This window comes from Cheilinus undulatus, linkage group 20 (assembly GCF_018320785.1).
Source record: "Cheilinus undulatus linkage group 20, ASM1832078v1, whole genome shotgun sequence".
Lineage (NCBI taxonomy): Eukaryota > Metazoa > Chordata > Actinopteri > Labriformes > Labridae > Cheilinus > Cheilinus undulatus.
In genome coordinates this window covers 36,314,408-36,339,666 of record NC_054884.1, presented here as the reverse complement: position 1 = coordinate 36,339,666, position 25,259 = coordinate 36,314,408, and the positions used below count along the sequence as shown (strand labels likewise).

At 37.7% G+C, this 25,259-nt stretch overlaps 1 protein-coding gene across 5 annotated transcripts in view; it reads left to right on the top strand.

Moving 5' to 3' along the window:
* kansl1a (KAT8 regulatory NSL complex subunit 1a) overlaps window positions 1-25,259 on the top strand; it is a 69,328-nt gene that overhangs the window by 13,825 nt on the left and 30,244 nt on the right. The window lies entirely within an intron of this gene.

Sequence of the window (25,259 nt, the reverse complement as noted above, 5' to 3'; positions counted from 1 at the left end):
CATCAGCATCTAATATGTGGATATATATCATATAAACAGTGTCATTTTAATAGAATTATCGAATAGAATGCTTTTATTGTTATTGTATGGTCAGTACAACGAAATTAAAATGCAACATCTGATAAAACAGTGCTGATTTAAAAACAGACAATTACCATACAATAATAAATAACAGCTTAAAACAATAAATAATTAATCGATTATTGCACTGAAATTGTAGGTAAGAGAAACAATTTCAATGCAGTATCCTTTATCTTGAGGATGCATGCGACTAGCTGGCTAAATGGTTGAATCCAGAACCCATTATTGTTCACACCAGGATTAGGAGTTGGTTAAATTAATAACATTTTTAGAATTCAGGCCCACAATTCCGGTCAAATGCATTTTGCCTTTAACAGAGCTGCCGCAGCTAGTAGCCACTAGTTGTGTTTCCATTACCTTTAAAAAAAGGGAAAATATATAGAACAATAAAAAACTGGTAATGGAAACACCTGAATTTTGAAAACCTCTTAAATATCGCATAAAAGTTTTTACGTGCGTAAAAGTGCAATGGAAACACTTCTACGTATTTACAGGTCTCAGGACGTGACCAGTTCACCCCAAGACAACATGGTGTGGTACGTGTGTACCCATGTGGACTTAACATCAAACTTATACCCTTATTCGTGGCTTTTGGCTTACTTACGGACTTTGCCTCAGAACTATCATCCGTTGTCTTTTGTTCAAAATTATCAAGGCAACCGCTGTAGATGTAATCATATCGGTACCAACACGCAACAGGTTTTGAGCGTCCAGCTTCCTTGCAGCGGATACTTGCAAGATGAAATTTTACGAGAATTAAGAGGCTCATGCCCGAAAACGCTCCTTGATGGAAACACATTCAAAGCAACATTATACTTTGTCGGAACTTTAGAAATATAGCTTTTATTTTGCGAAAAACTGTAATGGAAACCCAGCTACTGTAGCTGTTCAGAGTGACTACTGCCTTGCTGCCACAGTGCTCTTTTAATCTGATATAAACAACCTCTTACTTCTGTAGCAGTGGTAGCACCTCTTAGGAACAACATGGTTCATTCTTATTTATCTTTTATTTTAGCCGGGAGAAGCCACTGAGGCCAACGTCTCTTTTCCAGGGGTGTACTATTAGCACTGTTTTGATCCAGAAAATGGGAATAAATGTCCAGGGGCTGTGTCAGGTTATACTCGCATACAACCAAAGCATTGAGTGGCGATACTCAGTTCAGGAAATGGACGTTAACCTGCAAAGAGGGTTTAAGGCTGGCGGTGCTTGCACTGCTAATGTTAGCAAACCAACTTTGCACCATTAGTTTTTTACAGTTACAGGATTTGATTTTAGATTAGTCAGCCAAACACTGATCTATCTAGCATTTAATCAGATGGAAAATTCTATGCCCAGGAACATCACTAGTTGTCACCAGAAATATAAACGTTGATTTTGATTGTTTTAAAACCTTTTTGCTACCACAACAGCAAAAACAGAAGTCATGGACAGCCAACGATGGGTCATTTTCTACTTTTAATGCTCAATAATTACAGATGATGTCTTCATACTGTCTAAGTTGTACAAAAGCGTTAGAAACAGTTTCTTTTTTTTGGTTGCCCAAAATACCACGTGTCTCCAAAATGATAAAATCTCTGATTTTAATGGTGGTGATATCAAAAAGTCAATTAAAAACTCAATCATCTCAAAGACTGTTCAAATACATTGCAAACATTTGGAAAGTAGACAGAACTGGAGAAGAGCCAGTTCCAGTTTAGACAGTATGGTTTGCCTGCTATTTTTGATATTAAAATCAATAAATTACCCAATAATTGGTGTCCAGGAATTGGAAAATGAGATAAAATAAATGACAATTCCATATTTTGAGGACTGAGCATATCAAATATGATGTTTTGTGGTAAAAATGTGTTTTATTTTCAGTAGTTTTTCAAGTAAGCAATCTTTCTGTTAGCATTAGGCATAGTACCTATTAATGTTTATGGAATCAAAATCAGATTCATGGATATGCAAACAGTACCGTCTTATCCTATATCTGGTTTAAAAATGTGTCTATAAATCTTTACATACTCAAAGTATTGCCCAGCCCCACCTTGCTTGCTGTATGTATTATTTCAGTGTATATGTACGTGGTTCTACAGTAGTGGAAATTTCCCTGCTGAGGCTCTGGTCCAATGTTGAAAGCAGCATTTGTGTGGAAAAAGGGTTTCATAGTGACGAGGATTCTTGACCCTTTTCCAAATAACTCCCATTACTCCTGGTCCCTGTGTTTCCAGGCCCTGCTGTATGCTGCTCAGGCCTAGCAGGTGCTAATGACAATTATAACTGCCTGTTCTGCCTCAGTAGTGGTTGGGTCAAACTCCAGAGGAGGGGTAGAGATACCAGAGAGCATGTGTAGTGGTGTGGGTGGTATCCTCCTGTAGAGAACATACAGGCTCGAATGGACTCCAAAGTAAAAATCCTCGCTCTCTCGTCACACAGCGCTTCCTCCTGAGAGCCTGAAACTGAACGTTCTGTTTATCTGCAGAGTGAACAAGAGAGAGCGCCCACAGAGCCAGCAAGTGTTTCGATTTAAACTGAAACCAAGAGGAAACAGGGAGTTTGGGGGTGGTGGTGGTTTTGGTCGAAGGTGTGGGTTTTATGTTTTGTACATGCTGCCTGTTGTGATGTCAGCTTTACCTCAGCAGGTGCTGCAAATCTATTCCATGAGAAGTTGGAGACACAGTGTTCGTTTCTCAGACATTAGTTAGGAAAAAAGTGCAGTGGGTGGGTCAGCAGCGTTAATGGACTTACCGACCTGAGCAGGATTGGGTAGATTATTAACAACGTGGCTGAGAAACACAGATTTTTATTATCCTTTCCTGTGTTGACTTTAGACCTTTGACCTAAATATCTTCATAACCAAACAGGAAGCAGGAAGTGTCTGTGTGTTTGTGTGCGCTGCATTCATGATCCCAGAGTGGAAATTGCTTTTAATGTATTCAAACAGTGTCTTGCGCCTTTTAAGGTCAAATGAGATATTAGAGGTGTTCATCTACAGATTTATATGAAGCCATTTTCAAGGAGAACGGACTGTGAGCTGCATTAAAGTGGCCAGAAGTTTCTTGAGTGAGAGAGCTCTGATTATAACTCTTGTAACAAATACACAGTAATGTTGATTTCCCTGAAACATTTTTAATTTCTTTATTTACACCTACAAAAACCTTTGAAAGTAATAATAAGGAGCTTCAAATTTCCAGGAAATATCTTAGGATTTAGGCATCCATTCCAGGGATGATAGGAGGCAAACAATGTCTTCTGATGTGCTGATCGTCCACCTTATAAGGTGTTTGTGAATCTGTATGCTCAGTTCTATTAAGTATGTTTGATTTTCAGTACATTTTGTCTTTTTGATCTCATATTCTAAGTATTATATCCCCTAAATACGTGACTTTATAATCTCAAAAATGTGATGTTTGGTTCTCATACATTTTTGACTTTGTAATCTTCTTAGAAGAAGAAAAGGGGTGATAAAACTAAGAATTATCACTCCTGAATTCATAATTTGATCTGAAATTCTCAGTTTTATATGTCAAATTTTTTATCTTATAATCTCAAATCCAGTGTTTTGTTGCTCATAAATTTTTCATCCTTGTAATAATAAATTCTTAGTTTTATCTCCTTTGAATTGATGTCTTTAAAATCTTAATTAATAATCTCAACCTTTGAATTGTATCTCTCCTGAATCAAAAATTCTCAGTTTTCTAACTAAAATATTTGACTTTATATATCTCAAATTTAGAGGGTTTTCTTTTTACATAACTTTTTTTTTAATGTCTGTAATTTCTGATTCTTAGTTTTATCTCTCCTGAATTCATGACTTGAATAATCCCAGATTCTCAGTTTTATTCCTCATAAATATTTTACTTTATAATCTCAGTTTCTTAGTTTTGTTTCTTGTACGTTTTTCATCTCTCTAATCTCAAATTCTTGGGGTTATCTCTCCCGAATTGCTAATCTCAAACTCTTACTTTACATCTCGTACATATTTTACTTTATAATCTCAAATTCTACATTTTATCCCTCCTTTATTCATGTCTTTATAATCTCAACTTCTACGTTTTATCCCTCCTTTATTCATGTCTTTATAATCTCAACTTCTACGTTTTATCCCTCCTTTATTCATGTCTTTATAATCTCAAACGCTCAGTTGTACTCCTCATAAGTACTTGACTTAATAATCTCTCATTATCTACCTTCAGAGTTATTTTTTTGTAAGTTTTTTATCTTTGTAATCTCAAATAATGAGTTCTTTGCAGGAATTTGTCTCTTTTTGTTACTGGTAATATTTGAATTCTAAAACGAGTCTTCACTAACTCATAGAATAGCATGTTGTATGAAAAGTTAAATGAAAGTTGAACTTTTAAGAATAGTGATATAGAAAGTGAAGGTAAATGTTGCTGTAAGGTTGTTGACCTATAAACAGCATGTTGTTGTGAAAAATAAAGGTAGTCCTTACAGCAGGCTGTTTGTTCATGGATAGCATTTTACAGCATCATTATTGGTCTTCCTTGGTATTCTGGTGACTATTAGTGTTACTGTTTTCTTAAGTTACACATAAATGTGATAAAAGCCGTACAAGGAAAAGCTAATAATTCACTTTTATTTGATGATCTGCCACAGAAACTTTAATGAAGCTTGAGCTTTAAAAGATGATAAAGTGTCTGTTTTATCTCCTACATCTGAGCAGCAATTTTAAAAGATCAAAACAATGTTTTCATTTTTCCATGCAGTTTTGTTTAGTTCCATATTCATCAAGTCACAATAAGTTGATTTTGTCTGAAGATTCTAATATGTTAAAGGTAGTCAGTCGAACATTTAGATTTTTACAAGAAACACACACACTATGACGCAGCATTTGATAGTAATATGTAGTCACTTTCTGTTTTGACACTGAAAGCTGTGCCCAGGGGTGGGGGGGTGGGGGGGTGGGGGGTTGTGTCGTTGGAACTGGACACCAAGATAAGTAGTAGGTGCTTTCCACAGCTGGTAGAGCTTCTTACAATGTTTTCAGTGAGTAGTAGCATTGCCGTTATGATTATCTGTGTGTAATATTAATATAGTTAATATATAATTTTATAGGATCATCTACTGATAGAAATAAGACATGACCACATTTCAAATGAAATGTTCTGTTTAAATGAGGAGCGCACTGATCAAATCACAAAGATTAAATGTGATACTTCTGTACATTTATGAATTATACCTTGAAAGGTTTGCATTAACATCTATTTTGGGCATTCAGATATCAGTTTGCCTGCATGTAATGTTTGTATCTATGTTTTATCACTAATCCATCCTCAGTGAAGACCTGCAGTGGGAATTCTCACTTGCCTGCCTGTTAGGCAAATAACAGCCTATACATCTATTTCCCTGACGTATGTATCCCTGCAGGCAGTGAAGCCACTGGCAATACAAATGAACAGGGATGGATTAGCCACTGGCTAAGAGGCTAGCAACACCTCTTAAACAGTTTTACTTCCACACGTCTTCATGAACATGCTTTTTAAGGACAGTGATGTAGTATTTAGTGAACAGATAATGTGCTGAAGAAATGACAACCCAGTTCAGGAGGTCAAGTGAGAAGAGAGTAGGGGTGTCTTGTTTGAGAAGGAGTCAGTTTTAAGAGCTGGCTCTAGAATTAGAGCTGGGTTCCTCCTTTCCATTTTTGTTGCCTTTTAATAGACATTAAAAAGCAAGAATGGTTCCAAATAAGGAGCCATTTAGGCTCTGAAAGACTGACTCATTATTGAGCTGAGCCAAATGATCCAGTGGTCTGTTGCACCAGTGAGGCTTAAGTCATGCTAACTAGTTAGGTTGTGATTCAAGTGGTGCCATTTTTGGCACCGCAGAGACTTAAGGCTCATCTTAAATTGTAAAGTGTTGCATCCAGACTGACCTCACAGATATCATGTGTGCGCTGAATTTGACTAATCAGTGAAAAGCATTTTTAATTTGATACCTCTTGCCATGCTGCCTCTGAACCAAATTGTCTAACTTCTGCTTTCATGAGTGGTGGAAAGTGGCAAACCTGTCATCATGAGTTAATTCACTACTTAATTGTTGGATAGTGGAAATTATCTCTGCTCTCAGGGAACCAAAGAGTCTAAAAGTCATCCTATAATTCTGAAGGCTGTCATTGATCAAGGAGAAGGTACTGCTAACACTGTCTGTTCCTTGTCTTTCTCCAAGGTACCCCATCTTTCAAAATCATCACCGAAACAACCATATTTTATGAAGGACATTTCACCTAACAGGAGCCACTCTAATATTTAAGTTGAAGCTTAAACCCACATTGAAACTGTTTCAGCTGGGATGTTATTTTAGATGTTAGTAGAGCATAAATTTCCTTAGAAGTAAGATCTTGCAAGCCTGAACTGTAGGACACTTTTCCTTTCTGTGGTGCATCCATACCCAACATTAAGGGTTACCAGTTTGTATCCAGATATCCAGAGCAGATGTTATACAGGATTTAAACTTCCCCTAACTTTAGCATTGACCAGCAGTATTTAATCATGTTCCTTTTGGTAAACACACCGCAGTAACTCATAAATATAAATAATAATTACAGGAAAATTAGATTACAGGCTGCATTAATTATAGGCTATCATTCTGTTTATGCATAGGATTTGATTTACAGTTGAGTGTGATTTAACCCTATATTGTTCCATTTCTTTCCTGCACTGATGATCATCATTATGCAATGCATATTTTACACACCCGCTATAATTGTGTTTCTATTCACTTGTTTCAGTCGTGCTCTGATTAAAGACTGTCTGTGAGCTTAGCAGAAGTAGACCAATCATACTCCTCCTCTGAACAGCCTCTTTATCTGCGTGTAGTAACAGAAGCGGAATGAAAATTAGGTAACATTTCGATTAAAAAAATAAGGCAAAGACAGCTCAATCAATGCAAAGTTATAATGACTCCGACTCAGCTCATTACAGTCTTTAATGTCCTTTAAGAATCAGAGAAAATTATTTGTAACAAACTCATTTCTCCCTCACTGAGCTCCAGTTAATCTTCTGTTGAAGCAAACATGACACATCTTGTTCTATACGTTTGAAACATTCCTGACAACCATTGTGAGGGTTTTATTGTGAAGCGGGAATCTTGCAACCTTAGTCACCGCTGTTAACAACAGCTCCACTTCCATGTGCTTTGAGATTCCATCTCATATTTGAACTGTATGTCTGCACTCGTACAAAAATGACTGGGAACATCAGCGTTAACATATTCTAAATGTTTCAGTTTTTTGTATTAAAGTCGATTTTGAAATGTAGTGAACTCATCCTCCTCTCTGGCCGTTGAGAAGTTTTGTGTCCATTAAAGTTTCCCCAGATTTTCCTCAACCACTAATGATGTTTGTGCCATGATCACAGTCCAAAACACAGAACTGACATATTAGCCAGTGGAATAGCTTTGTATGCTTGACAGACTTCTGAGTTAGTCCAGACTTCCTGTACTTCTTCTTGTGTGTCAGTACCCAATATTTTTAGTCTGATATGATTGAAAATAGGGCATATTTCTGTAAACATCCTCAACACTAGCTACTACAAGCAGTCAGTATTGTCAGATATGAACATTTCTGCAGATATTTCCAGTCAATAAATGGCCTGCAAATATCATCCTATATCAACCGTAGTTATCGGCCATGTGTATCAAATAAAATTGTGTAATTTTGAGCAGCAACAACCAACACCAGCTGGAGTCTTTTTGCTGTTTTATTTTTGTTCCTGTACAACTTTATGATCTGTTGATACTAGTTGAAAATATTGCCATGTCAGATAGTGACAAAAATTCTCTAGTTTTACTATTTATGATGAATCTGTATGGGGCATGAGTTTTAAATAGTCATAGATTTTTTTTTAAAATATGAATTATTCATGCAACTCCTATCTCATCTCAAATATGTTTTCCATTATTTTCACCAACATGTGGTCGCAATGTGATGCTGCAACCAGGCAGTGGCTTTACTGCATTGAAATGGTTTCTATCACCTAAAAGAAGAACACACATGTGCCAGGTAGAGTTGGAAGGATTTTAACTTTTCATATCACACCTAAAATGTAAAGATGTTCTGATACCAATTTGTCCTTCCGATACGATTCTGATGCCAAGAGGTTTGGTTATCAGCCGATACAGAGTACTGATCCAAGCCAGTGTGAACTTTCTGGACTCACTGTTCAGACTAGCAGATTGTTTCAGACCTGATTTGACTCAGAAAATGGCTCACCAAATAGAATCATAATGTACAGCATCTCTGTGATCCTAAAGTTGTTTTACTGCTGATAATTGAGTTTTACTGCTAAATATTAAAAAAAAAACAATAGTAGAGGTGGCTGTGTCACAGTCTCTCTCTCTCCATTATGCTCTATTGGGGCAGCATCACGTGATTGCGGAAGAGCCTGCCATTGGCTGACAGACCCTCACAAAGGGTAAACTATATGGCAGTTAGCATTTGAGGTAGTATTCAAGCTAGCAGTAATGAATTATTATAAGTCGATTAAAATGGATAAAAAGATGTTCAGTATCAGGTTTACTGGTGTGGATTTAATCAAGAACGTCTCCAAAAGCCACACGAGCTCCAGGCTCACTGAAAATGCTGCGAGATTCAAAGGCATCAGTAGCATCAATGGGAAGGTACAACGGCTCGCTTCAAGAGGAAAAATAACTAAAAGGCAGCGATTTATGTTTAAAGTTATTTAACTTTTGATGAACGGTGTGACTTCTTGTCTAGTATGACAGCGCCAGTCTGGAAGGCATTCTTACGATCACATTCAGGGATTAACTGTCACTCAGCCTTCATTCTTTGCTGCTGCATTAGGTCCTTTGCTTTCCTTTTCACTGCTCTAAAAACGGTAGTCTGTGTATGCAGTATGTTCCGGCAGTGAAGAAGAATTGATTTCCGTTTAATAGCGCTAACATTTAAAATGGCTAAATAAGGCAAAATATAAAGTTAAACCAAAAGGTATCGGTGCATAAACTCATGTACTCACCGATACCAATACCTGCATTTTAAGCAGTATTGGACGAATTTCCGATAATGGTATCGGATTCTGAACAACTCTACTACAATGCCTAAAATATCACAGAAATCAGTTTTATTGCGGTGTTTGCTGAAAATCTAGAAAAGTACAGGCCCCTCTGTTCAAATCAATTGATCTAGTTTGATATTGAAAACACAGTAATCAAATTGCGCGGGTTAAAAACTGCACTTTTAGTTCTTAGAAAAACAAGTAAACTTTATCAAATGTGCTTTAACAAAGGCAATTTATTGATAAGGTTGTCAAAGTGTGTAATACTTCACTGTGGATCGGTCAGTCATCACTCAACCACAAGGTTGTGGGTTTCAGTCTCAGCTCCTGCAGCTGACTGGGTGTCTTTGGGCAAGAAGCTAAACTGCCTCTGACTGCTGTGTCTGTGGCTTGTGATGCAGTTTGAATGGTTGTAAATGGGATTAGCAGATACTACTTAGCAGCTTTCACCATCAGTGTGTGAATGGGAGTGTGTGCGAGCTCAAAATACTGGGTCTATTTGTAATTTGAAAAGAAATGTCCTTTCTTAACTGCATAGAAACACTTGCTTTCTGAAATGAAGCTGTAATTTCAGCTTTTATTTGTAAGGTTCTCTTTTTAGAGGTTTATGCATGGCTGATAATTATCCTGGTAATATTCTGAATGATAATCATGTACATGACTACATGAATATGTTTATGACAGGAAGCTAGCTTGTTGATAACCTTGTAACCTAGTTTACTTTCTCAGAAACAGTTTTTCTTTATCTACTTGCTTGAGTGACTTTGCCACGCCAGGTTTACCTCAGCCTGTTTGCTTAAATTCTTTGCGAAGACAGTATGAAGAAACACATATCAGTGTTGCTACTTTAATGAATTCTATAATGTCTGGGGGAAAACAGTCATTAATCAGTAATGATAATCTTTAGATGCTTGCTGACCTATATAACAGCATTCTGAAGCAGATATCTACATGCTGCCTCCCTGCTGGAGATGTGTTTAGCACCCCCCTGCTGCTTCCCCCTCTCAAAAACACACCTAGACCTCAGCACACTTGACTACAAGTCCAGCTATGTTCCATTAAAGCACAACAGTTTTATTGACCTGCTGTACTTGCAGAACAAAAGAACTAAATTATGCAATTTGAGCAACACAAAACAGGTTCATAGGGCGATGCTAATTTGTTCAGATGCTCTTGACTAAGCCCTTGTGTATGAGTTTCTGCAAGGCTGTCACAAAAGCACCTGTCACTTCTGGCGTTTGCAAATGTTTGCCAAGTGGTGGCACATGTAAGCCTAATAGTTGTCTGTACTGTGAGTGAAAGCTGCCATGGAAATATAAAACTGTCCATCTGTAGGATCTTTATTAGCAGCCAAATGATGAACATTCAAGAATTATCCTTCCAACAGCAAGAAAAAACTGTTCTTATCAATGCTGGGCAATGGAGTAGGATTTAAAGATGTATTAATCAATGACAGAATCATTTCTATGGATTTATGTTGATTTGAAAGAAAAAATTAGAAAAGCGGGCCTAATGTTAAGGGGAAAAAAACAACATTGTTTACAGTCAGAAACACAAACAGTGTTGTGCTTGTTTATATTTTTGAAATGTTTAGTCCACATGAGAATGACTTTATTGTCTTTTTTAAAGGAGTATTTTTATACTTGGTAGAAGTAATATGATATTGATGACTTGGTAACAGAAAGTAGAAGTCCTAAACACCCAGTATTGGTTGATTTAATGTTTATAGTTTTAAAAAAAAGTGGGCAAACTTCAGCACACGGTCTAAACGCATTGGCGGCATTTGTGAAAATGGATGGAAAAGGGAGGAAACAAGAGCTCCCCTCACTCCTCTCCAGTTCCGCCATCTTTTCAAATGTTGCTAACATATATGTGCAATTGAGACGGTGCTCTTTCTCGTTTTCTCTCTGTTAAAAATATGAGTGAAGATCTTTTAAGTTTCAGTTCTCTTTGACAACACTGATCATGAAAATAATGCAGATTTGATTATTTGACAACCTTTACGTGTTTAGTTAAGACTGTAGGAGTTTGTCTGCCATTTTTGATGATATATGGGCCGATGTCCACAGTGGCTGTTTTTAGCACTGGTGGCGCTCGTTTTTAATACAATAGGGCTGCTAATGTTACATGCCACTGCGGTGGTCTCATAGCATGATCACAGTCAGTAAAGAAAGGCATACTGCCCCTATCAGTTCTCAAAGGGTGTCTGCGGGGTCTTAAAGTTGATATATCAACTTAGCAAAAGTTAAGGCTTTTAAAAAGGCTTTATTGAAAGTCTTCAATTAAAGACTGAATTCTAGAACAAGGGAGATTCTGATGGAACTCCACCAGATCTGACGTTACTCTGCACACTTGTTTATGTTCTGGCGCCTTTTCCCTACCAGTGCATCCTGGAGCGCCGCTGTGTTTCTAGTTAGCAAGTTCGCTATGTGACTGAGTGACGTGTGCATGATAATGATAGGTAAATTGTGTGTGTGTTTTTTTTGTTTGTTTGTTTGTTTGTTTGTTTTTTTTTGAGAGGTGTTTAAAGGAAAGGGCGTTGGAGCTTAGGCTAGGGTCACTACTTCTCACCTTTTTGCAGGATTTTGTAAATAAAAAACAGCTTTGCAGTGAAACTTTTGCCTGATGTAATCCTAGAACAAAGTATTTTAATGTTAGCATGGCTAGCATCTCAAATAATGCTTTATTTGCATGCTACAATGAACAGATACTGTACAATGTCTTGGCTAAGCTGGCACATTTTTAATCTTAGTTTACACAAAATTGCACACAGCAGTGTCACTGGTTGTAATTAAAGAGGCAATTGGTTCTTAAAATATATTAAGAAGGCCTTAAATTAAGGTTTTATAATGTATTACAGTCTACGTCAGATTATCTATATGCAACTTTTGCTCAGAGTGAATTTAATGCCCTCGATAAATACAAAAATGAAATGTGACTGTGTTACTATTTTTAAAAGTCAGGGCTGATTTTTTTTGTGATGGTACTTCTTTTGGTTAAACCTTCCCACAAAAGCGTTTTCTCTGTTTGACCATAAAAAAACATCAGAGTTTGATCACATCTTCTGCAGAATAATACATCTCTATGAATCAGCTGTACTGAATGTCAGCCTTTAACGCGTGACAACAGATAAACATTGCTACTGCGCTGGTTAATGCTAGTAGTATTTACAGATGGCCAGTGTCTGTCAAAAGGGTTGATACTGATGTTAGATCATCATTGATTTCCTTACAGGAAAAACATTGGGATTTACTCCACCATGCTATTTGGCTACAAAATATTGAGAGATCATTTTTGTCCACATGACCCAGCCCTAGAAACCAAACCTCATTGTGAATGAGTTGCTCTGCAGGGATTGGGTGTGTGTGAATATACCCATAATGCCACATTTTCACAACTGACATTTTGTTCCAGTTACCAATTAATGGCTTACAGCTTCACACCAGTAAACAGAACAGACAATGTAGCGTCTTCACCAGGCAGCAGCACGTCAATTATTTAACCTCAGCTGAGTTTACAGCGCTGTGGAAAATCACCTATTTGGGCTGCTTGTTTGAATGCAGCTCGTTGCTTACAACTAATCCTGTCATCCCTGTCCATACTGTAGACGTGGTTTCCCGTATCTTAGAGGATTGGGGGATAGCCAACATCTGTTGTCGTGCTTATGCTGCAGGGCCTCTGTGCTAGAGCCAGTGTGTCTGCCTGTGAATGTGACGTCCATTATGGCCTCTATACGACAGGGTGTGGGTGCTTCTAGTTTCAGAGGAGGAGGTCTGCTTTTAAACTAGCTGCAGGGAGGCTGAGACACAGCATACATGAGAAGCAGTAGGGCTGGGTGATATATGGTGTTTTTTTGTATAAATCCATGTATTTTCAAGCAAGAGACAATAGATCTCAACAGAATTAAACAGTCCCATTCAGTTTTTCTTAGTGGATTTGAATATCAGCCATAATGTCATGACTGTATGAAGCAGTCTTACCATGAGCTGTCTGAGTGAGAAACAATGGTACATGCTACAGTATAAGACATATGTGTGTGTATGATCTCAACCTTGTTTTGGAAAATTGTGGTTTATTGAAGATCTGTGGCAAATAATACTATACCAAAGTATTTTTAGATGCTAGTGTGTCACAGGGTGTTTTCTCTGTGCATTTCTGTGACAGGGCTGTAATGAAGTTTCTATCTTTATGCCTAATGACAGGGATGTCCAAACTATGGCCTGCAATCCACTTTTGATTGGCCCACAGCAAATTTTTAAAAATATAGTGAAATATGGCCCACATTAAAACGTGAAGCATTTGCTTGACTGTATTGTACTTCTTCATTTCAGCACGAGGCGGTGCTACCATGCTAATTTTGTAAGCAAACATTTTGACACGGATTTTTTCTCTCTTTTTTTATATTTGTGACTAAACTAAGATGACACTGTAAATGGTAAAAACGTATTGATGACCAAAGTAATAACTGTGTCTTAACATAGCATTCCAGGTGCATAGTCAGCAGTAGCCAGGGCCAACCAGGGCCAACCAGCCCCCCTGAAATCTGACTGGCCTCCCCAAAGTCTTTGAATTGATTGGCTATTTGCCTTGTCAACCTCTAACTAGCCATGTGAGGGCTCAAGATCACTAAGAATGTCTTAACCTATATCTGATTGGTTTTACTAACTTTAATATCCTCAAGGTTTGGTATACAAAATTAGTCCCACCATTCTTATGTATTTCAGTTTGTGGCCCCCAGCAGACAAAGTTTGGACACCCCTGCCTTATGACATTTTGTTCCCTTCCATTAGATCCCATTGTATTTTGCTTTGCGGAAAAGCAAGCAGCACAGCACAGTGGGAGCTCCACATACACATAAACAGCGTTGCACTCCCCTGCTACTCTTTTACGCCTCTGTTGCTACCTCTGTGACCTTCTTAGTAAAGGTGAAAAGTCAGGGGCATAGATAGTACTTAAAATTGGGGAATACTGGCAGCATCAAAGAGTCAGATTCTAGATTGCAGTGCTCACTTATGGCTGTGACCATGGCAGTCAGTGGAATTTAAAGAATTCTGGGTTACAGTAGCATCTCTGGGCCATTGGTTGGCCTCGTTGTTACATGGAAATGTTATCAATCTCAGCTGTTAACTGTTGTTGATGATAATACATACCATAGTGTATAGAGATGGGCTGATCCCCCTTTTTACCAGTCTTGATCATATTCTGATACATCAGTACCAATATCTGATATGAAAACTGATATTTTTAAAATCATGATTGGTATAGGTGGTATTCTTGGTGGTATTTAATGTAAGGTCACACAAAGCTCTAGTTAAGCTGAAACTACCTCAGCAAACTGAATATTTAAAATAACTATGCAACACTAATAAAATTAATATAGTAGAAATTACCTATAAAAAGCTCTTCAAATAAAAAAAAAGATTAACTAAACAGTATGTATCTTGCAGCAGGAAGTAACAGATGTGAAAGAAATATTAACAATAAAGGCACTTAAGGAAAAATACAATTAGAGGCTTTTATTGTGAAGTGATGTCAGAAGTATATCAAGGTTTAACTAAGCAGCGACCACTGTAGTCACAGTCAGCCTCGCTGTCACGCTATATAGCAGCTTCTCTGACCTCACTAAATGCCTCAACCTGCTTCTTTGAATCGTCATGGACTTAAAACAAGCTAGTCATGAGTTAAATCACCTTTAAACCGTTGTGAGTCACTGCAGCTCGTATTTAAGCCAAAGACAGAGAAGAACCCTTCATGTTGAAGTAAATACAGACATCAAACTTAGAGAGGACACACCCTTTACCTTATTACCGTGCTTCATATTAGTCACACGGACATAAACAGATGACAGGTCTCCAATATAAAAAATAACACAAGTATGGGACCTGATCCTGATATTAGATTGGATCTTGCCCATCTCCAATACTATATATATATACCGCCATATATATATATACAAATCTACGATAATTCCCTTAATCCATTGGTGATTCATTAAGGGAATTGCAAAGAATTGTGGGATCTGTAGTTGCTTCACCTCATGGAAAAGAAGTTAAAAGTTTTTAACCTTTTTTATTTTTTTCTTCAAATTTTCCAGTGCAGTTACTGGACCAAATAAAACAGTTGTAGTCATAAGCAAATAGCTGGCCTGGTACCACCCTTAAAAATACTTAAAAATTAGGATTTCCAGTCATGCAATCTGAGATTTTAATGAGAAATTTTACTTCCAGAATTCTTCACGTCAATTTAGTTCATGTTGATGATGATTTTTGGTAGAATGGTAGCTGGAATGCTCAACAAAAACAGTTTACATTAAGAACCCTGAATAGTTACCAGGGGTGGGGATCACTAGTGGCCCCACAATGCGATATTATCACGATACTTGGGTCCCGAATCGATATTATTGCGATTTTAAACATTTTGTGATACAGTCAATATTGTGATACCATATATTGTGATCTATACCATTTTTAACTATTCAGCTGATTTAGCATGAATCTTGCTTTCATATTTGACATATCTGTGCAGTTTTTTATTTTCATGTAGCACTTCTTGCAAACCTCATGTGTCATGTCCTTGTCATTGCCCTTCCCCTGGTGCTGCCATGTTTGTTGTACTAATTTTCTCCTGCTCTTTGACTGTCAACTTTGCCGACCTCACTGGACAATCAATTGTCCAAACAATTGATTTTATTTTTCAATTATGATAAACTTCAGTTCATATTAGCAATTAATTTTAAAAAATCAATACTTGGTGGATGAGACGATATGATGTATCATCAGAAAAAATATCTTGATACTGAGCTGTAGCGATTTTTTCCCCCCACCCCAATAGTTACAGGGTCTAAATGGGGGATTATGGTTTATCTTATTTTACTTGAAGCATTCTGAGTTTATACCCCTCACACACACACACACACACAAACAGGTAGTTTTTTTTTTATGTCCCTTTCCGTGTTCATGTTGACATTGTTCAGCTGGATGGTGATAAAAGTGCCTGTGTGACATTTGGCCCATGTGGATTTGACTTAGAACTAACTTTGTTTTTGTTACTCCTGTATAGAAAAACCAGTGATCCCTATCCGGTGTTGGCATTCAAATAAAAGAAATACTAGATGATTTTGGTCCATATGTGGAAGCGGATATCAAAGGGCAGCCTGTTATTTAGCCATGTTACATGGTGTTACAAAGTAGAGAGTGGGCACAGTCTCTTGTTTCTGAGGCAACAATAATGCTCATCAGGAAATCTCAGGGCTTACATAATAACTCATAGACAGAACAATGAAAATGTCTGAAATTTGTTATCTGACCAGGAGCAAAATGTGCAGAGGCTTGTAAGCTTTGTGTGTCTCAGATGGCTTGATGATCCGAGTGCATGTTTGTATGCAGTAAGACAGTTAACATGCCTGTCTGCCTGCTGCTTGTGAACTAGGGTAACTAGGCTGGCTGCGACTACAGCATGCCTTTCATGCTTATGGCTCAGCATTACTCTGCAGTCTGAGTAGCTCTGCTATGTTTTTTTCCCTGTCTTTCCACTCCTCTGTGTATGTGTGTTTGTGTACGTATTCCAGTTCCTGTATAGGTTTCTGTCCCGTCTGACACATCTGGATGTGTTTAGCCAGGCCCAAGTTCCTCAACACGAAACCCACAGGCGTTACATAACCCCCCTCTTTTATGTAATGACTGCTGCAGCTCTCCGGCTGAATTTGCCCTCTCTAGTTTTTCCTGCCCCACACCCTGTCGGCCGGCCTCGCTCACAATCCTGGCTCCTGAGCACTCTCTTCCTGTTAAAGATGAGTTTAAGCAGCTGTTCAGTTAAACGCCGGCCAGGCATCCTGAAAACATCGGTATAAACCTGAAAAATAAGTCTTTGTCAGCCTCCATAAATGTTTTATGGTTTGGGTGATTTTCAGCTCTTTTAACATGCTTTGAAAATCCTTGACTCTGGAGAACAAAGAAATTAAAATGACAGCTGCTGCTTTGATTTCCCTTGTTCTTGTTTCTGAGTGTGAAAGATGAGTGAATGGTTTCTGAAGCATAATGGCAAAGTGATTAAATTTTTTCACCATAGGGGAAGAAAACTGCATGCAGGCTTTTGTTTTTCCTCCATACCTCCATTAGCTCTTTTCACAACTGTGTTCCTGTGGCAGATTGTGTTCAAGGAGCTTTAAAGTACAAACACTGGTGGAATATATGTTGGTTTATTAGTTTTCACCTTATTACAATCGTGAGATTACAAGAATAGAGCTGCCCTGGTACAAGTGTTTTCTTCAGCTGAAGCATATTATGAAAATTCAATATTATGGAAAGCAGAAAAATTATGGAAATCACAACATGTATCTAAATCGCAGATGCTGCAGATCTTTGTCTGCTGCAGAGATGCTATAACCTACAAACCTTCCTCTCAGGAAAACCGGATAGGCAGTCGTGTTATTTTGCATTAATCCTATAGTATTTAAAGTTCAGATGATCTTTGCTGATGTTGCAGTTTTGATATTTTCATGAAGCAAATCCAGCACATCATGGCATATCTTCATTATCTAATCTACATTGAAATTCTTCTTGTTTTGTCCAGTGAATGTGTATTCAAGAGAGTATTGTGTCTAATACCTGCATATGTGAAAAGCTAACCCAATAAAAGAGGGCATTATAATATCTGCAAAAACATCTTGTGTTTCTTCATCAATCACCTGCCTTGTTTAGTCGGAAAATATTGACACACAGGAAAAAAATCCAATCCTGCAGCAGCTCAATATTTTGCATGCAAGACTAGCACTTTGTATTGACAAGAATCTGGTGGTGGAATAATTATTTTTCCTGCAGTGATTATGATTCCACATCTTGCTATTCTGTAGGCAAAAATCTAATTTTAGGGAAAGTGTCACAAAGAAAATGAGGATGTAATAGAGATGTACTGATTGCGAAAATTAGGGCTGATACTGATGTTTAGAAAAAAAAACAATTTGGCAGACGTGTTTTAATCAGTCTTTTTTTGTACCATTCACAGTATGCCAGCAGTTTATCTTGTATTCGACTGTGTAAACAGATCAGAGTTTTGCCTCGTGTGGAAAAAAAAAATCTTCAAACCAGTAGTTGGGTGTACTAGACTTAAGCATTAAAACAGATGAAACTTGGCTACTCATACATTGTCACGTCTTATTATTTGTTGGTGGCTGAAGGAAGATGTCAGTCTAAGCCAACACATCAGATAGACTGTTTCACATAGCCACTGGATGGGGTAAACAGTACTGTGCAACACTTGATGGTACGTTTACTCAAAAAATGTAAGGAATGACAAAACCCTTGTTGTGCTCTGGATGTCCTTGCATTTTACCAGGGACAAGAGAAAATAATCTGTTGAAAAAAAAACCTCCACTCTGTTAGGGGGGTAAGGGGTGGATGTGACGAGTAAACCTGGCCTATGATACTGTCCTGGTTGGTGGTAAGGTTGCCACGAGCCCCTAGTTGTGCTGTGGTTGTCCCAAGGGCCCAAAAAAACATAAGCGGTTGCCAGACATATTACCAGGGGTGTAAAGGCCCAGGCATAAGAGATACCGTCAAGCTTGACCTTGGCTGCAGAGCAACATGTATGTTGTATTGTCTTGAGCTTGACTCTGGCTGCCCTACCCTCATCTCTGGGCCCTGTGGTGATTCCTTAGCACCCTATGTGGCTGTATATTTCGCATTCAGGCAATGGTGAACCACCCCATTGTTTGTGCTTGGGAAGGAGCTGAAACTTTGAGACAAATCTCAGAGGATGATCTTTTCTCCAGTCACCATTGTTTAACAGCTTGCAGAACAATTAAATCCTGCATGTAGCTACTGCCTCCTCCTCCACTAATGATGCTGATTGGTCCATTTATTCTAAAATGTTTCAGCTTGAAGCTTTGCAAGATGAATTCTCCTGATGATAGACATGGAATCTAGCCAGTCTATTGGCTTTGTAAGGTTTTATCAGCTGATACTAGTGTTAAACTGATGTATTGGTACAGCCCTAAAAGATGACAATACCATGTTTGTGTAGGGCAAATAATGGAATTTATTCTGCCATTAAAATAAATCTTTGCATGTGAATAAATGTCTAAAAACACTGAATTTTGAATATTAGACATTTAAAGGCTTATGCACACTATGTCTTTTGCCCTGTGCTGTGCTGGAGTATGATTGTCCCCTGTTCCCTGCTGATTTGTTCTCACATCGAGCCATCGAGCACACCTACTTGTTGTAGGCTACATGAGTCATCATGATGTCACGCTACACGCCCATGGATTTAGTCTACAAGAAGTATGGTTTTCAGAGTCAGCACAATGAAGAACAACACAGAGAACATAACCGCAGCTTTACTGACTCTACGGCTTATTTTGAATCGTTTTGGATGATTGTTAAGAGGACAGGTTGCATAGATTATACCTTGTGTTCATGGTGCATACTTGTGCTCATGTATGAGCAAGTGTGCTATAGCCCTATTTTTCCAGCTGTGCCAGGGCCAAGGAAGCGTCTGGCGTGCTTGGGCATGGTTCAGGTTCATGGTTCAGTGGTTCAAGTTAACAGTGTTTTCTTACATAATCATTTGGACTGATGATGATTGCCCGGTTAAAACAAAGAGTTAAGGCCCTAACAGTCTTTTGTAGGTATCATCCATTTGGAGTTGACATTTTCTGCATCACAATAACTGCTTTAATGACAAAGTATAGCTGGCATCAGAGATTTGTTTTAATGGAGTTGTATAATCCTGTTTTTTCTGTAAAGACTGCCGCAACAGTTTGGCTCAAAGGGTTGAGGTGACATTTTTACTGCAGGAAGTCTTGAGATCCTTAACCCTCTTTGGCCTGATCAAATATGGACGTTAACCCTCTGGTTTCAGTCATTGCAGCATTTCAAATCTGAGTCACTGCAACACCTCAGCATCACGAGGAAATGAATCTGAGTGAGGGAAAGGGACAGATGCAAGCTGCACCTCCAGCAGTGAAATCTGTCTCGTATTTTTGAGCATGAACTAGTTGGAGCTCACAGCTGAGCACCGGTACTGAGATTTAGACACATTTAGAGATGAGCAGCTTGTGTGTGATAGACATAAGTTAGACGGATACAGATTTTCTCCTGTTTAGTGGCAGCTATGTGCAGAGCTTTTTAAGTATTAGTTTGATACTTGCTGTGATGAAACCTCCTCTCTTATCAGCAGTTTAGATTGGTTTTGTGCATTGAAATTAAAGATTGAAGTTCTTTCTAGCAGTTTTTTGCACAGGTAATTAAGTTGAGTTGTTGCTTTCAAATGCAGTGTTATATTTTTCATAAATGATGGTGGTTAACCACTTTTAAGTAATCAAAACTAAAACCATCTCCTGTTGAAACCTGCAGAGGCCATGTATTTTGATGAAACTGTTGCTCATTAGAAACTGTAGCAACTAAAATTATCTCAGTGCCAGAAACTTGCATTTAGACACTGGTTGATTTTAATTTCCAACCTCCATTAGAGTCAACTGATATATACTAAAATGAGGCATACTTTTAAATTATTTAAAGGCTAAATAAATAAGATTTATCATAAAATAATGTATCACCCCCTGAATTATCACCAATAATCTGGAGGAGGTGTATGCAGTAAATCTGCTCTCTGTAATTTCTTATTTTCTTACTTAGGAAGTCTTATGGGAGTCACTGTTTGTGCAGGGGTGTGGAGCTGTCATCAGTCAGTAGGTTAAAACCTAGGAAAGAAAACCTTTTGGGGTCCAGGTGACATCCCTGTCTCCTTCCTCTGCCTTTTGTCTGTCTGTGACAGACACTAACATTAACATGTGTTTTCTAATGAGACAGAAAAAAGACCTACTAAAATGTATTTACCGACTGGTGAATAAAACAGTGAGTTTGGTAGTGAATGGGACAGAGGGCTGAGCAGGGGGCAGAAAGGAGCAGGCACCCAACAACATCCTGCTCCTTACTTCACGTCTGTCACATCCTCACACTCTGGTTTATCCAGCAGCAGCTTTTGGTTCAGAATATGACTACATATCTGTTTTTCTTTAAAAGCGTTGGTATTTTCTGTTCTAACCAACACAGAAATAATGCATCATTTAAGGCACCTGGTATCACAAAATTTGGCAACTAGATGATGTTGCTGTCAGGTCCATCATGTGGATAACAGTCGCTGTTGCTGAAAGGGGTTCACCAGATTCTTTTGTTTTTTAGGACTGATATCCCTGATGCCAATACTGGAATTCAAACTTGTTTGCTTGTGTTGTTGTTTGATACTCTCAGTTTCCTTGTTTTCAAACGGTAAAAACTCTGATTTAAATAATTGATAGTATTGAAAAAGCACTAAAGACACTCTGGATCTTTGGTCACATTTAAATAAAGCTGCTGCAGGCAAGAGAGAGAATTCTATTTAAATTGGACAAAAACATCACTGATACTGTTTGGAGCAGAAATGATTTGATTCCTAACCAAGTAGTAAATGATAAAGATAGAGAGGAGCTATTTTTATAATCACCAAGTTGATTTTTAAGAAACTTCTCAAGGGAGAAGTACTACCTCAGCTAATCAAGTGATTTAATATTTTTGCGTGTAATAAAGATGGGAGTGATTTTGTTTAAGGCATTTTTTGAAGACAAGTCATTTTAAAGGTTTCTCTTAGTGCTGAACAATTAATCTAATCACAGTCATGATGTCAGGCTGTGCAATTGCATAATCGCATAAAGGCTGCATTTATTTTTGTATTAGGTAGTACATAAAAAGTTTGGAAAAAATGCCTGCAGAAGGGCCTTTAAGTTTGCAAAAGTGCCACTATTGCACTTTTTAGAAGTTCCGTTATTTTTTTTTTATTCATTTATTTATTCATTTATTTAAAGGAAAAACTTTGATTTTGGGGAAAATATAGTTACTTTAAAAGCAGTGCTGTGGAAACTTCAAGGTTTTTTTCGTGCTACTTAATATTTGTATGCTGTGAGTTTGGGCTGGATGGTTTGTAAAAATCTAGTTGTGTTTTTTTTTTTTTTTTTTTTTCCCCAAACAATATTGTGATTGCAATTTTGATATGCGATTATTCTGAGGCTCCTCACCTTATTCAGCAAACACAAGCAAAATCATTTGGCTCGTATTGCAACTTTGAAAATTGTGATTTTGAAGGCGATGATCATTTTTATACCATTCTTGTCTTTAATGAAGAAAAATATACAAAAACAAGAAAGTAGGAATTTTAGAAACTATTCTAAAAAAGACACTTAAATGTTTGCATGATGTGTAGAGCATGACATATCTGATGAAAAAACAGGTTACTGCACTTTCATACTGTGATTTAATCTAATTTTCAGTTAACTACCCAGCCCTATTTTGAGTTGAAAAATGCACACTTAAAACTATCATTATTCTCTAAATTTTCTTTGATAACTAAGCAAGTAGATACATAATACCATGTATTACATTGCAGTCACAATATTATAAATTGTAGTTGCAACATCACATTATTACCAGACCGTACTTCACTGGAGTGTTTACATAGTGAAAGGGGGCTTATTGTCATCCAGCGTGTCTGGGTCAGATATAGGGCTGGGCAATTCATTGAAAATCACATTAAATTGCAATATAGCCTGCTGCAATTTTCAAATTGCAAATGGTGCAATATTTCTTGAACCTGAAATTTATGTAAAAAACAACAGTTTAAAACTTTTTTGTTGCAAAGATGTTATGCATTACATAAAAATGCAATCATTCAAGTGCCTTTTTTTAGAATAGTCTACAAAAAAAATCTCACTTTCTTTATTTTTATACCTTTTTCTTAGCAATAATGAGAATTCAATACAACAATTCATATCCAGTTTGCAATACGAGTCAAAATCATCACAAATAGGTATTTTTTCAAAATTGTTCAGCCCTCGTTTAGTCTAAATTTGGTGTGGTTGTAATATATAATGATTTATGCTTGTGTTTGTTGTAAAATACATAAGATGAGGAACTCAAGGAATAATCGCATTTCAAATCGCAGTTGCAATATTGGGTAAAAAAAAAAAAACGCAATTATATCATTTTCCCAAATCGTTCAGCCTTAGTCAGATACACCTCTATCAGTAAATCCATTCTTTCTCAGTACTTCTATATTGGGACAGGGACAGAAGTCCATTTTACTGCCTTATTGAGCTCTCTGTAGCTAACTGTAGCTCAACTTAACTGTGCATGTAAATCTGCTGAATGAGTGGCTGATTACATGTTTGTCAAAGGTCTGATGTTGCTAATGCTTCAGCTCAGGTCAAAATAAGTCCCTTGTTTTGTCAGGGTGTCAAATATTTCATGTCATTTTAACGGTCAGTAAGTGAAAAGTACCATTAAAAAAAAAAGTTATTCAGCTATATCTTGAGTGCAGAGGTGATGCTAGTAGAAAGAGAGAGCACTGCTTGAATTGCACTGATATTTGTGTAATTAAGCATGCATGGAGCGGCTAGCCTGCAATTTTTGGTGACTGAAAATGAGAGATGATGCCATAATGGTTTCTTCAGGATCTTTATCTTTGTTGTTGTGGTTTTGAAGTGGATATTGATGTCATTTGACTTTTATTAGTTTAATCAAAGAGTAAAAGTCTGGAATGGTGACAGCCCTACACTCTCCTGCTCAACGTGGTGTAAGACAGTGATGAGTAAAAACAGAGCGTGTAACATTTAACAGCATAATTACAGTGTTTATTACAAGCATCATTAAAACAGAGTAAATCACTCCTCTAGGAGGAACAATCCCCAACCTGATTAACAAATACACAGGATTAAATGAGGTAAAAAAAGATCTAGGAAGCAAAAAATGTGAATAGGCATGTCCTGAGGCGTTCCCCTTCAAACATTATTTTGTGTTCTCTTGGCATTTTAAACGTCTCATATCATCTTAGTTCACTGTAAGTTTCAGTGGAAGGATACATTAGGTGTAGATGTGTGATGAGGCTTTCAGTCCAGACATGTGTTGGCTTTTTTTGTGGCAGCTCTCAGCCACGTTTCTGAACCGTGGTGTTGGTTTTGGGGGGGTGGTATGGTACAGGGGTCTTCATGCAACGTATGTGCTGCATCCAGAGAAGCTCCACAAAGGAGAATGTGCTGACAGCCAGAAAACCCACGGCTGTAGTGATCGCTGCTGGTGCTTTGTGAGTGTGGGAGAAGGGGGGAGAAATATGTGTCCTGGTTAGAGGGGGGGAGGTAGAGCTCTTAGTGTCGGAATGGGGGGAGGTTCTCAGTGCTGCAGGCGACCCCTCCTCCTCATCCTCCTTCGTCACTATGACGATTAAGGTCATTGGACTTCCATGTGTTTATATTGTAACAGACTACATTTTTAGCTCTTCCCGAATTCTTGACATCAAAATGTTCACTGGAGGACCCAGAGAGTGGATTTATTTCCTACTGATGTGAAGTTAAATCTGACGGAACCCAGAGACAAGAGATCTGCTGTGTAGGAACAACAATGAATCAATTAGATTGATGCAGTTTGAGTGATTGTTTAAGGGAATTCTGGGTTAAATGTTGCTTCTTGAATGTGAATGTTTACTTCTGACGAACTGCATCTTTGTTTTTCTGAGAAAAAAATATTTGAGAAAGCTTTGAGTAACCTCTGATATTTAAACATTTATCATTTTACTCCTCAAACTACACAATAGATCAGTGAATACATTTAAAGGGAAGTTGCATAATTGCAGATTAGAGCGTGTTAAGACGGCAAAACCAGTAGTTGTCAACTGGTGGATCAGGACTCAAAAGTGGGTCACAGAGCTGTTTTCAGTGGGTTGCAAATATGTGTCTGAAAACGAAAAATGTGACAAAAATCCTGCCATGTGGAGAAGCCTTATGCAGATATGCATCCATTTATTCTCTATTACTGTCTGCTGTAATAATGTGCCAGTATTGGTTGTTTTCTCTAAACCTAAGCTTCTTAGTCCTCTTGTCTTGCTCTAACAGATCTCTTTTTTCCATAACAGTTTGTAAATTGGTCAAATAGATTAGCCTGAAATGCAACCATGCATTTTTTTCCCAGAGCTTTTGCATTGATATGCTTTTTTAGACATATTTTTGTCCCTTTTTCTAATTTTAAGTGGTTAGAAGATGGAAATTTAGTTTGTGTGGAAGATCCTAAGGGTAGACCGGTGAGGTGTTGGACATAAACATTGCTACTCTTGTCATTTGGCACCAGAATTGCAAGCTGGTA